This window comes from Sorex araneus, chromosome X (genome assembly GCF_027595985.1).
Source record: "Sorex araneus isolate mSorAra2 chromosome X, mSorAra2.pri, whole genome shotgun sequence".
NCBI classification, from domain to species: domain Eukaryota; kingdom Metazoa; phylum Chordata; class Mammalia; order Eulipotyphla; family Soricidae; genus Sorex; species Sorex araneus.
The window spans coordinates 133,648,780-133,663,996 of record NC_073313.1 but is presented as its reverse complement, the minus strand read 5'-3'; the positions used below and the strand labels follow the sequence as shown (position 1 = coordinate 133,663,996).

The following is a 15,217-nucleotide window of genomic DNA, read 5'->3' as shown; positions in this document are numbered from 1 at the left end:
TACAGTCCCCTGAGGTCAGCCATGTGTGGCCCCAAAACCAAAAAAAAAATATGATAGTATGCTAAGGTGGCTAGAACGATAGCACAGTGGGTAGGGCATTTGTCTTGCACACAGCCAACCCGGGTTCGATTCCTCTGTCCTTCTCGGAGAGGCTGGCAAGCTACCGAGAGTATCCTGCCCGAACAGCAGAGCCTAGCAAGCTACCCGTGGCATATTCGATATGCCAAAAATCAGTAACAAGTCTCACAATGGAGACATTACTGGTGCCCGTACAAGCAAATCGATGAACAATAGGGCGACAGTGCTACAGTGCAATGCAATATACCACATTAAAAAAGGGAAAATGATAATCAAATGATCGTATCAATTGATGCATAGAAAGCCTTTGTCAAGCTCTAGCATGCATTTATGAATAAAACTCTCAACAAAATACAGGACGAAGGGAAATTCCTCAGGATTATAATGGGCACCAAAAAAGCCCATAACAATTATCATCATCATTAGTTAAAATCTAAAAATTTCCCCTTGACCTCAGGCAGAAGAGAAGGATATCCAATATCTCAGCTTTTACTCAAATAGTATTATGATTCTTGGCTACAGCAATCAAGCAAGAAAAATCAATCAAAGAAATCCAAATTGGAGAAAAACTCAAATTATCACTATTTCCAGGTGACATTATGATGTACGTAGAAAACCCTAAATAATCTACAAAAGCTCCTAGAAACAATAAACCAACACAACAAAGTGACAGGCTACAAAGTCATACACAAAAATCAGTCTCATTCTTATATACAAAAAATGAATCAGAGGGGAAAGTGGTCAAGGAGTCTATAACATTTAAAATAGTATCCCAAAACATGAATATTCTAGGAATCAGTTTAACAAATGATGTGGGATATCTATATGATGATAAGTTTAAATCACTTAGGAAAAATAGAATAAGGCTTTAGTAAATGGAAAAATAGTCCATGTTCATGGATTGGAAGACTCAATATTAGGGAGTGTATCCTACCTGTTATTAGATAGATTCAATGTAATCCCCAACAAAAATCAGACAACATTCTTCCAAGATCTAGAAAAGTCAACACCAAAGTTTGCATTAAATTAGAAAAAAATACCAATAGCCAAAGACGTACAAAAAGCTACGAAATTGGGAAGTATTTAATCACTAATTTGGAACTATTTTATAGAACAGTTGTGATCAAACTACTGGGTACTAGAATAAAGATAGACCCTCTGATCAATGGCTCAGAGATGTTTCTTCAATAATCTGATACCACTGGGAAAGGGAACAGAATCCAATCTAAACAAGTGGACTGCACAGAAAAAGAAACATAGCTAAAACTAAAAGACAGATAACTGAATTGGAAAAATATTTGCATTCAACGCAGCAGATAAAGATTTGATATCCAGGATATAAAAAGTAATCGCAAGTATCACAATTTCAGAAAAATCTCATGAAAAGTGGGGAAATAGATAGACAATTCTCAGAGGAACACAGATCAGTAGGCAAATGAAAAACTGCTCAGCATCACTTATCATAAGAAAGATCTAAATCAAGAGGACAATGAGATATCTCACACCAGTGTTAATGATGCATATCAAAGTTAGTGGGGAAAGAGCTTTCACACAACCCAGCAAAACCACTTCTGGGAATATACACTGTGGCCTCAAAAGAACACTTCAGAAAACTCATTTGTGCTTCCATATTCATTGTGGCACTATTCACAATAGCCAATCTGGAAACATCCCAAGTGCCCTAGAAGAGATAACTGAATTATGAAGAAAATTTTGGTACAACTGCACAATGGAATATTATGCAGATACCAGGAAAATATGAAGTCATGAAATTTGCTTATAAATGGATAGACATGGAAAGTATCATGCTGAGTGAAATGGGTCAGATGAAAGGAACAGACATAAAATTATTGGAATAATTTGTGGGATAAAAAAAACATAGTGTGAAGCTAATACCTAAGGACAGTAGAAACAAGGACCAGAAGGAATTTGTTCACAGTAGAAAGCATGCCACAAGCAGTGATGGTGGGGCAGCTGGGATAAAGAAGAGACTACTATGACAAAGATAGTTGGACATGGGCACTCTGGACAAGCAATGAGTGCTGAAAGTAAGTGAAGGGACAAACATGATAACCTTTCAGTACCTGTATTGCAACTTATAATGCCTGAAAGGAAAGAGAGAGAAGAAAAGTGTCTGCCATAGAAGGCTGAGGAAGGGCGTGGGAGGGAATCTGGAGACATTGACATTAGGAAATTTACACTGGTGGTGGGATGTGTGATGTACAATTATATTACTGAAATCCAATCATGAACAAATTTATAACTATGCATCATCAGTGATTCAATTAAAAATAATAAAATAAGTAGTGGTAACAATCTGTATTGAAATGGAATTTGGTGAGAAAGGTATTCTCATCCACTGCTGGTGGAAATGTTTTGCTCATGGAAAACAGTATGGAGAATTCTCAGTAAACTTAGAATTGTACTGGCATATGACTCAGCACTATCTCTTTTGGGCATCTACCTCCAGGGCATAAAACACTCGATTCAAGGGACATATGCACACTATTATTCATTGCTGCTCTCAATACAATAGCTAAGATATTGAATCAAACTAGGTTTCCAACAGCAGGTGGATGGACTCTGAATGTTTTTATGTATACACAATGGATTACATGCAGCTGCAACGAATGATGAAATCATGCAATTTGCTGTAACCTCATTTGATGTGGAAGATATCATATTGAGGGAAGTAACCGTCTTCAGGATAGGCTACATGCTTGGATACAAATCACATCTCCATAAAATTAAGAATGTGGAGATCATGTCAACTATTTTCTCAGGCAGTGTATCTTTGAAAGTGGAAATTAACTACATACAGAAATTTTGGGAAAATTTAAATACTTTGAAAATTTAAAAAAACATACTACTGAACAACCAGGACACCAAAGAGTACATCAAAGTATAAATAACAATAATTCTGGAAATAAATGAGAATGAAGGCATGAGTTATCTGAACATATGAGTAAAAGTTATACTAAGGAGATGTGAATAGCAATAGCTTATATGAAGAATAAAAATCCTGAATAAATAACTTAACATCAACAGTTTAAGTCACATAAAATTCTAACAAAGGAAACCCAAAGCAAGAAGAAAAGGGAACATAACAAGACAAAAGTAGTGGTGGGGGTGGGGACCCCAGTAAAATAGTAGTCCACAAAACAATGCAAAAGATCAATAAAAACAATAGTTGCTTTATCAAAAACAAATAAATAAAAATTGACAAAACATTATCTTGACTCACAAAGGAAAAAGTAGGGAGAATCCCTACAAGCTGACTCAAAAATGAAATGAAAGACACTACAATAGATAACATAGAAACTAAAAAATACATGAGAATAAACTTAATAACTTTATGCCATTGCAGAACTTGGAAGAATTATAAAAATTTCTGGACATTTATAACATTTGAAGACTGAATTAGGAGGAAGCAAAACAACTGAATTGACTAATGACAAACAAGGAAATGGTAGTCAAAAGTCACCTCACCCCTCCGCCTAAAATATAAAGGCCAAGAATATTACGGGTTTAATAGCGAGTTCTTCCAAATGTTCAAAGACCCAATTCCAATCTTCCTTAAGGTCTTCCAGAAATTCAAAGAAACATGAATCCTCCAAAACAGTTACTATGGAGGAAATATTTTTCTGATACCAAAAACATACTGTGATATCACTAAAAAATTGTAGACAAATATACTGGAAGAAAACAGAAGTAATTATACTCAAAAACATCATAGAATCACATTCATCAATATATTAAAGGAACCATTTTCCATTATCCCATAATATTTACTCCAGAAATTCAAATATTGTTTAATATAAATTAGTCAATCAATAACTTGCATGATACCAACACAAAGAAAGATAAAACACAAATGATCATTTAATAGATACAAAGAAAACATTTGACAAGATATAATACCCATTTATAATTTCAAAAAATCCTTAATAATATAATATCTAGAAGAAACAGTCCTTAGTATTGTTAAAGTCATTTACTGGTAGTTAACATTATATTCAATGTAGGAAAACTGAAAGCCTTTACTTTTAAGATAATACTATATAATACAAGGTCGTTAAATGCCTTCACTCTTATTTTACATGGTATTGAAAGTCGTTGCCACTGAATTTAGATAAAAGATATATTGAGCGAATGAAGATAGGAAAAGAAGTTAAACTAGCATTATATTCAGATTACATGATGCTAAGAAAAGTCTAAGTACTCTAGAAAATTGCCAGAACCAATAAACATGTATAGTAAAGGGGAAGGGTACAAAATTAACATGCTTAAGTCCATGTTATTTCTATATGCAAAAACTGAAGAAAAGAGATTTTCAGTGTTATTCACAATTATTCACCCTTCCACAAATTAAGTACCTGGGGTTAGCATAACAAAATATGAAAATCTTATAATAAATCTGTCACTTTTATTAGAAATAAAAGAAGGAATAGGAAATAAAAGCATGATATGTTCATGAAATAGAATGACTAATATCATCAAGATAACTATCCTATGTAGGACATTATAAGAATTCAATTCACAAGTTGTGAAAATTCCAATAGTGCCTTTAGAGACATGAATCACATATTGTTAAAGTTTATATGAAGTAATTAAACCCCTGGACTGCAGCGGTAGCACAGTGGGAAGGGGGTTTGCCTTGCACGCAACTGACCTCGGTTCGATTCCTCTGTCCCTCTCAGATAGCCTGGCAAGCTATCGAGAGTATCCCGCCTGCACAGCAGAACCTTGCAAGCTACCCATGGCATATTCAATATGCCGAAAACAGTAACAACAAGTCTCACAATGGAGACATTACTGGTGCCCGCTGGGGCAAATTCATGAACAATGGGAAGACAATACTAGAGTGCTAATTAAATCCAGAGATGACCAAAGAAATAAAAAATATGGAGTCTTTATTTTACCAAAGGTATATCCTATTATAAAGCTCTAACATTTTAAACTGTTTGCTACTGTGATAAAAATATAACTCTCAAGTTAGTAAAACAGAATCTAGAATCAGAGGACAGACTTTCAGATATACAGAAAGCCTGTCTTCAACAAATAATCGAGTTTCATGAAATGGAGAAAGGAAAACCTCCTCAAAATATGGTAATGGGAAAACTTATCATATCCATCAAATAAATTAATTTTGACATCTTTCTCAAACTATACACAAAATTCACTACAAAATGGATTAAAAATCTCATTCAATATGAGACATAAGTCAGTAAATTATGTTGAGGTAAATATAGGTATATGTCTTCGTGGCATTGACTTTAGAAGCATCAACAAAACAATGTCACTGGCCAAGAAAACAAAAGGAAAAAATAAGCAAAAAAAGCTTCTATAGTGCAATAACAATTAGAAATAAAAGGCATGTTACAGACAGGAAGACATATTTTTTCATCACAAAACATACAAAGGGTTAATATTCAAGATATATAATGCACATGCAAAATGTAACAATAGTAATAATAGCAATAAAAATTCCAAAATAAGCAATGGATCCATAAAAATTGGGAGAAAATCTGGACAGACACCTCCTAAAAGAAAAGATACTGATCCCCAATAGGTGTAAGAATAAAAAGCTCTTCAACATTTTTTATTAAAGAAATGTAAATAAAAACAACCATGATGTATCACCTGATATCAGTGAGATTAGAACACATCAACATGACTATCAATAATGAGAGTTAGTGTAGATGTGAGAGAAAGGACCACTGTTCCACTGTTGGTGAGATGGCCATCTGTCTCAACCTTTATGAAAATTGTATTAAAACTTCTCATGTAATTAAGCATTGAGTTATCATAAGACACAGAAGTTCCACTTCTTGACATCTAAACCAAATAAATGAGAATGGCCCAAAAGTTCTGTTACAAAAATGCATTTGTCCTTTCCGGCCCCGCGCGAGATCGACCCCGGAAGCAACTGAACCACTTTGGACATGAGCGGCGCCCCCAAAATGCCTCCAAACTGTGTGCTCGGAGCTTCTGGCCCAGGCGCTGCCAGCAGGGTATGGTCTTTTCTCTCTCAACTCTTTCTTTTTGAACGCAGCGAGGCAATAGCCGGTTTTTAGACTCTACAGGAAGCCCGCGAAAGCCGATGGGCGGGACTTCCGGATCCGCCCTGTGCCAATGATATTTAAGCACAGAGCCATGTGGGGACGCTCCTTTCTGGCCCCGCGCGAGATCGACCCCGGAGGCAACTGAACCACTTTGGACATGAGCGGCGCCCCCAAAATGCCTCCAGACTGTGTGCTTGGAGCTTCTGGCCCAGGCGCTGCCAGCGAGTGATGCAGTTACCAAAAGAATTTTCCCTGGACTTCATATAGAAATCCAAAACCGAGCGGCCGCGGCAGCCTAATGTCATCTAATCATCAGCAATATGAAATGGTTCCTTTGTAATGGGTTGGACTTTGGGGGGACCATAATAGGGTTAAAGTTTGTAGCGACGTGTAATTTCTTGCTGTACTTTCCCTGGACTTTATACAGAAATTCAAAGCCGCGAGGCCGCTGCCATGGCCGCGCAACCTATTGTCATTTAATCATCACCAATATGAAATGGTTCCCTTTTAACGGGTCGGACTTTGGTGGGAAATCCTAACAAGAATAGTAAGTCTTTTGCTGAAATATTGAAGGCTACCAAAGTTGTAGCCATCTCTATAGACTGAATTAAGCCATATCCCCACGCCGGCTGAGAAGAAATATCCTTCTTTCTCGGGAAGAAACGCAGCGTGGTGTTAACCATAGTATGATGTCCATTAAGCTGACACAGACCTCGTGGCATGGGAATGGGATACAAGGGAATAAATTATTATGTACTTGGAACAGCGGGACGCTGGTGGAATCTCGAGCCGGGGCCGATACCAGCGTATTACTTTTGGTTCCAGAAACTGCTTGCAGACATTCTACCAGACTATCAACTAAGCCAGAGCCCCACGCCGGCTGATGACGGGAAATAACCATCTTTTTTGGTTTGTTTTCCCTTTGTCAGGCAGCATGGTGATTACTAAACAGGCGTGATCTCGGTGGCGTGGGACGAGGGGGGGAAAAATAGAAAAGTTATGTAACAAACAGCGGGACTTAATATCTCTACATTCTCAGCAATGGAGAGCCATCAAATGCTTCCTTGACAGTGGGACTGTCTTTTCTTTTTTGGGGGGAAACCCTAGCAACAATAGTGAGTTATGTGTTGAAACATGGACTGTAACCAAGATAAAGCGTAAACGAAGTGAAACTTATCACTTACAAGGGCGGGAACTGGGGGGGCGGGAGGTGGTGGGAGGTATAATGGGGTGGTTGGTGATGGAATATGGGCACGGGTGAAGGGAAGGGTGTTTGAGTATAGTATAACTGACATAATCCTGAGAACTATGTAACCCTCCACATGGTGATTCAATAAAATTTAAATTTAAAAAAATGCATTTGTGATTCTGTTCATTGCAGCAATATTCACAATAGCAAAGATCTGTAATCAACCCAAGTATCCCAAAACAAATGAGTGGATATATAAACGTGGTGTATACATACACAGTGGAATCGTTATCACCTATAAGAAAATATAAAATCATGAAATTGGATTCTATGTTATGAAAGTAGAGGGGATAGCTGAGTGAAGTCCATCACAAGGAAAGGGACAAATGTTGAGTGGTTTATCTCATATGTGAAATACAAAGAAATATTTTAAGAGAACAAAAAAGGCCAATGACAACAGAGTCTGAGAGTTCCCTGGCAAAACTTAGTTTACCGAGAATTTAGGAGGTAGGTGTGATATGTAAGTATACCTTAGGTCTATGGTAAAGGGAAGCTGAAATGCTAATGGTCGCTGTGGAGTTGGAACACTATGCATGAAACAGTACTTTAAATTAATGTACATAACTAAAAATTATATAACTTTAAATTTTACTAAAATTTAATGTATATAACTAAAACTTCACCGGGATCCCCTTGAAGGGTGGCGGGTTGAGTTTCCCTCCCCACCTCAAGCTGAGCCCCAGTAGCCGAAAACCTCCAGAACCCAGCTACAGCCATGCTAGAGGCCACTCTCCACACGCTCGAATGAGCCTCACCCATGAAGCAATCGAGGAACATGAAGCAACAGAGGAACCCAGATGTGCGGGACCTGTGGCCGAGGTCTCCAAGCCTGCCCAAATCGAGACAGGGCCTTCTCCATCCAGATCCTCAGTTTTCCCAGTAGTTTGGTAGTCACACCCACAAACTTCTCCTGGCGCCATGTAATCTAATCAATGGCCAAGAACCAGAGACTATAAAACAAATCTCCCAGAAGAGAGCGATGCAAATTTTCCTGGAGCTCACCGCTGCCATCATGGCCGCACGACCACTTTCTTTTTCTTTTTTTTTTTAAATTTAATTTCTTTCCCGGCATGGCAGAACCTGGCAAGCTACCCTTGATGTATTTGATATGTCAAAAATAGTAACATCAACATGCTCTTCATGTTACTGGAACGAGCAGATGCCATTGAGCTACACTAGCACATGACAGGGACAAATGAAGTCGTTACTGGCACTGCTCGAGCAAATCTATGAATAACAGGATGACAGTGATACAGTGAACTAAAATTTAAAATACTTAAAAAGTATTCATCTATCTTTAGGACACCAGAACATTTAAATTTGCCTAGGTTCTCTTGATCAGGGTACAGCAAATCTAAAATCAAAGTGTAAATCAGGTTGGATTCCTCTGTGGGAATTATGAAAATGGGTCTCTTCCAAGCTCATAAAGGTTTCTGACAGAATCGTACAATTATCCTACTGTTCTTTATGATTATATCACCATTGCCTTTGCTTTTTTCTCGTTATTTTTATTTTTTAATTAAATTTCTTATTAGTGAATGCCTTTGCTTTTTTTTTTGCTTTTTGGGTCACACCTGGTGATTCACAGGGGTTACTCTTGGCTCTGCACTCAGGAATCACCCCTGGCAATGCTTAGGAGACCATACAGGGTGCTGGGAATCGAATCCAGGTCGGCCTCATGCAAGGAAAATGCCCTACCCGCTGTGTTATTGCTCCAGCCCCTACCTTAGCTTTTTTGTATGTTGTTAGACTGTGATTCCTGTAAGTTTCTAAATATCATACTCATGTTTGTCAGTGTGCCCAACCTTCATCTGATATTCATGAGATTATTCAAATCTTTCTCAAACATGGACTCATTTGACTTTGTTTTATGATAGTAACTTGTATAAACTCAGATTTTAAAGAGATCGTATTATTACATTTGCCCACTAGATTATTTCCTTGTCCAATTAATAAATCATCTAAAATAATTTTTTCATGCTATGTAACTTGATTACTGTAGTAATTTCAGAGGATTGTTCATAGATTTTATAATGGAAAACTATTTACCACATGCATCAAAAGATTAAATTTTGGATCAATATGCAGGTGTTAATTCTATAGTCTCTCTTCTATTTCATTGTACGTATTTTCCTTTACACTCATATCTCTGGAGTCAGTCCTGCAGAAAGGCTCATTCATGCAATAGTTTAATAAATTGAAATTCATGAAATTCATGAATTTAAATTTATTTAAATTCTTGAAAGTCATTAGCACACCATGAAACATGTTGTATTCTCTCTAGGCACTAGATTAAATCTAGGCACTATATTAGACCTTTTGAGATTTCTCAGAGTCAACCTAGTTATTGCTAATATCATCACTATATCATACTCCAAGAAAGAGAAAGGGAAATGACAAAATTATTAATATAGATAAAAATCTTGTACTACCTTAAATGTCTTCCTAGAGAAACACCAGAGCAAATTTTATAATAAAAACACAATAGATATAAACATGTTGATTGTTTTCCTTTCAACAATTCATAAATACATTCATATTACATACTTAATCATATAGACAATATGCATACAATTTTTCTGAGTCTGGTGTATTGGAGCTCAAGTTTAAGTTAACTGAGAACCTGAGAACCATCCATAGTTTTTAATAGGGGTTGAACCAGAGATTTTGTGGGCAAAAATATAGTAAAGTCACTGTGAATCTGTACTGTTGCTTACAGCCAAGCTGAACTGTTTAAGATTTAAGCACTAAAAAAGAGAGTAACTGGAGGAATTAATTCTAGTATTAGTATAACAAATCATAATGTAGAAAGTTTATATTGTATTTGTCTCAAATATTACTGAAGGATATTATTTAACAGCAACTTTGTTTTATTTAATTCATCTTATTCTAATTTTTAATTTAAAACTTTAATTTAGTCATTATCATTGGCAGGTTTACAGTACTGTCAATGGAAGAATTTCATGCATATAAAGGTCAAACAATACACCTCACACCAAAGTGCTCATTTCTGTCCAACATTGTCTAAGAGTTCTTCTCTTACAACCCATACTCTATTTCAAAATTTCACTTCATCCCACACATCTCACTATGTTCTTTAGACAAATTCTCAAATTCTGTTTTTTTAGGACATTTTTTCCTTACTATGGGCTTTTGTATTTCATATATGGGAGAATTAGTAATTCTGTATCTGTACCTCTCCTTCTTCCCTACTTCATGATACATGAAAACTTCAGTTTCATCCATACGGGTGCAAACTACATGGCTTCTTCTTTCCTTATGACAAAAAAATATCCAATATGTATACACATACCATAGTTCTTTATAAATTAATTTTTGTAGTCATTGGTTGTTTCCAGATTTGGGCTATTGTGAATAGTTCTGCAATAAACATAAGAGCACAAATGACTTTCCTTAACAGAGCGTTGACCAAGGAGTGGAATTGCTGGGTCATATGGAAGCTTAAATCCTAGAGAGTGGGTGCCTATATTGTTTTCCAAAAGGGTTGAACCAGTGAACATGCCCACCAGCAACTAATAAGCGTTCCCTTCTCCACACATCCATGCCAACACTGTCCTTGTTCTTTGTGACTGTGATAGTCACACGGTTGTTCTGATTTGCATTTCCCTGATCATAAGCTACGCATGGAATATTTCATATGCCATATACGTATCTGTTTGTCTACTCTGAGCAAGCTTCTCTTCATCACTTCCTCAGATTTTTGTAGAGTTCTACTACTTCTTTATGTATCTTGGATATCAACCGAACTATGAGTGGTGGGTAAATACTCCCAGTTAGTGTTTCTTTTTTAAATTGTATATTAATTCCTTTGTGGGCCAAAGCACCTTAATTCCATCTGTTTATCTTTGTTTCAGTTTTATTAACAAACCTCCATTTCAATGACATGTAGTGTTCTATATATGATTTACCACGAAGTAATTTATAAATCAAGCTTGATATCAAAATATCACTTCACTTGTATCACTTGTCATCCCGTTGATCTTCGATTTGCTCGAGCTGGTGCCAGTAACGTCACCATTTGTCCCTGTAGTGTGCTAGTGCAGCCCAATGATATCTGCTTGCTCCAGGCACAGAAAGAGCCTCAAATCGTTCATTCAGGGATTTGACGAAGAAATCTGACCATCTAGTTGGTGGGTGGCGACTTGATCTTCTGAAGTCCCGTGGAATCCAGTCAGTAACAGCTCTAGTCAAGCGGTTGTCTCTGAATCACATTACATGACCAGCCCATCTGATTTTTGATGCCTTGGCAAATGAGACAGCGTCCCTGATTCTTGACCGTTGACAGAGGTCAGAACTCCGGATTCCATCTCTCACGAGTGAGATGTGCTACTCCTAGCATAGCTCTATAGATTCATCTTTGGGATACCCTAATAGCGTTCTCATCCTGTTTGTGTAGGGCCCAGGTCTCTGAGGCGTATATTAGTGCAGGAAGAATGGTGGAATCGAAAAGATGTGCCCAGAGTCGAGGGTTCTCCGTCCTTTTAACCAATTCTGCGACGGTCTTGAAGGCATTCCATGCTGCTCTCTTCCTCCTGCACAGTTCTGGCACCTAGTCATTCCTCATGTTGAGTACTTGACCCAGGTACACATAGCTGCTGCATTCGGAAATGTTCGTTCCATTGAGAGCAAATGGAGCTTCAGGGACTAGTTCATTTTTCATGAGCATCATCATGTTGAGATTCAGCTGCAATCTGATCTATCCACACTCGCAGTAGAAGTTGGCCAGCATTTGTGCCTCTTGGCTAATGTTTGGCACTATGAGAACAATGTCTTCAACGAAGCGGAAGTGGTGTAATTGCCGACTGTCTATCTTTACTCCCATTCCTTCCCATTCCAGTCATCACATGATGTTCTTGAGGGTGGCACTGAAGACTTTCGGTGAAATGGTATCACCCTGCTGCACCCCTCTTTTTACATCAATGATCACTTCCTTGTAGAATGGTGAGATCCTGGTGGTGAATCCACAATACAGCTCGCAGAGGATTTTAATATGCTGAGTTTGAACGCCCTGTTTGGCTAGGGCTTTGATAACTGCTTCAGTCCCAACAGAATCCAAGGCCTTCTTTAAGTCGATGAATGTTAGACAGAGCAGCATCTTGAACTCTCGTGAAACTTCAATGAGTTTGGTCACTGTGTGGATATGGTCTATCATGCTGAATCCCCTTCGAAACCCGGCTTGCTTGCATGGTTGTCCTTCATCTAGTGTTCTGCCTAGGTTCAACGAGACCCAGAAACAAGATTCTCTGTCTGCCTCTTCCAATCTCCAGCATCTGAGGGAGGGGGTCAAACCCAGATGCCCCTCCCTACCCAAGTCAGATAAATACCTCACTGGTTGACCCCCACTACATCCACTACCCAGCCACTGCCACGCTCCAGGCCGCTCTTTGGCCATGCGACACATCATAAGACACTTAATACCCATTATTCCCGCACCATATTTGATGGGGTTCAAACATGGTGTGAACCATGGGTAACACCTCCAAAGATGATTGGAGGCAGCTGTAAAAACCTCAATCCCTCTCGGAGAGCCCAGCAAGCTACTGAGAGTATCCCGCCCACATGGAAGAGCTTAGCAAGCTACCCCTGGTGTATTTGATGTGCCAACAACAGTAACAACAATCGGCCTCATTCACCTGACACTGAAAGAGCCCCCAATACGGCAGCGTTAAGAAACATGAGCAAGGAGAGGTTGAAAAAATCTCAGGGACAAACTAGACTGTCAAAAAGAAGAAAGACTAAAATGATTGTCTGTACTTTCAATGCATGTACACTGGCATCAGAAGCATCCATCAAGGACCTTATAGTGCAAGCACAGAAGATCAAGTACGACATCATAGGTCTGACCGAAATGAGGAGACATCAATCACATCACGCCATTTTCGACACTGGGAAGAATTGTTCCTGGAAATATGCGACAAAAGAGGTGTCTGTGTTGTCGATGTCCTTGTCAACACGAACTTGGCCATGAGCATTGATTCATTCCAATGCCTCACATCCCGAATCGAACAATTATGCTTGAATAGAGGTGGCTCACTTCCTGCAGTTTCTATCTTCGTCATCTACGCACCAACATCCAACTACGAAGAAGAAGAAATTGAGAAGTTTTACTTGGAACTGGACAAGTTCTATAAAGAAGGCCACACCTTCTACAAGATCATTGTTGGTGATTTTAATGCCAAGATAGGTCTACGAAGGTCACCCAGAGAACTCCATATTGAAACCCATGGCCTAGAATGGAATGATCAGGGTGAGAGACTGTCTGAATTCATCATTTCAACCAAGACCATCCATGGTAACTCACACTTCCAGAAGGCTAAATCTAAACGCTGGGCATGGGAGTCTCCTGGTGGACAGTTCCACAATGAAATTGACCACATCATATTCAATCAAAGGTTTTGCCTGACCGTTGTCGCTGTTGTCACAAACTTCCAAACATGATCGGGCCACCATCTCCTTCATGCAAAATTCTACTTCACAGAGCGTGGAGAAAAGTCTGCAAAATTTAAGTCTAAGAAGGCAATGCCCAGAATGACCACCAACTGGGAGCTCTTTGGCACTATTGCAGCAACGTGGAAATATGCTGTTCTTGACAACATCGAAGAGGAATACAATCGACTGGTTCAGCACCTCCATGATTCTGTGAAGAATGCCGAGAGTGAGAAAGCCACAAACAGTCTTTGGAAACTCTCAAGCTCATTCGTCAACGTGGTTTGGCTCAAGCCTCAGGCAACCACAAGCTAACATCCGAGCTTGCAAAGATGTGCATAGATGCGATAAAGGAAGACTTCAAAGAGAGAAGAGCCGCAGTGTTGGCCAATGTGGCAGAAGCTGGAAAAAGTATTCACAATGCTCGCCTGTCCTTTGCCAACTACAAGACCAAGATGACTGCCCTCCAACATCCTGATGGATCTATTACATCTTCTAGAAAGGCAATGGAGAGGATTATTCACAACTTTTACCCTGATCTATTTGACAGCCATGTCCACCTGCCCATATACCAAATTCCGAAGGATGGATATGTCGTTCCAATCTTCCTTCGTTCCGAAATCTGACACACCATTTCGTTGGTAAAGACGTGTACAGCACCTGGTCCTGACAAGGTCAGATCCGAACACCTGAAATATCTGCCGCCAGTACTCATCAATACTCTGACTCGGCTCTTTACATGCTACCTGTCTGAATGCAAGATTCTGTCTCAGTGGAAAACCAGTAGGACCATTCTGTTGTACAAGAAGGGAGACATGCACGACATCAGCAACTATCACCCAATCTGCTTGCTGTCTGTCGTCTACAAGTTGTTCACTCGTGTCATCCTGAGTAGAATAGGCATAACAGTAGACGAAGGACAACCATGCGAGCATGATATCAAAGTAGTTAATATATTTTGATTTGACTTTTGTGTCTGGTGTTAGAGATTTGAATTTTTCATGTGACCAAAAAGTTTTCCCAGCACCATTTTTGAAGATGGCTCTTTGCTCCAATTAATGGTTTTTTCTCGTTTATCAAAGATTAATAATTCACATACCTGGAGAGACTATGGACTCACAATTTACTGCATTGGTCTGAAAATCTATTCTTATTCCAGTCATATACTGTTCTAACTACTAAAGCTTTTTGTAAGAACTTGGGAAAAATCTCCATTCTTATTCCAGTCCTACACTGTTCTATTAAAGCTTTTTGTAAGAAATTGGGAAAAAATCTCCCATTTTCCATGATTCTTGATTGCTTTGGCCTTTCAGAAGGATTTAGTGCTCCATATAGATTTTAAGAGTGTTTAATATATTTCTTTAAAATGCTTGATTAG

At 38.5% G+C, this 15,217-nt stretch overlaps 1 pseudogene; it reads left to right on the top strand.

Moving 5' to 3' along the window:
* Positions 1–8,136: 8,136 nt before the first annotated feature.
* Positions 8,137–15,217, top strand: part of LOC101542679 (tRNA-dihydrouridine(20a/20b) synthase [NAD(P)+]-like) — a 94,738-nt pseudogene continuing 87,657 nt past the window's right edge.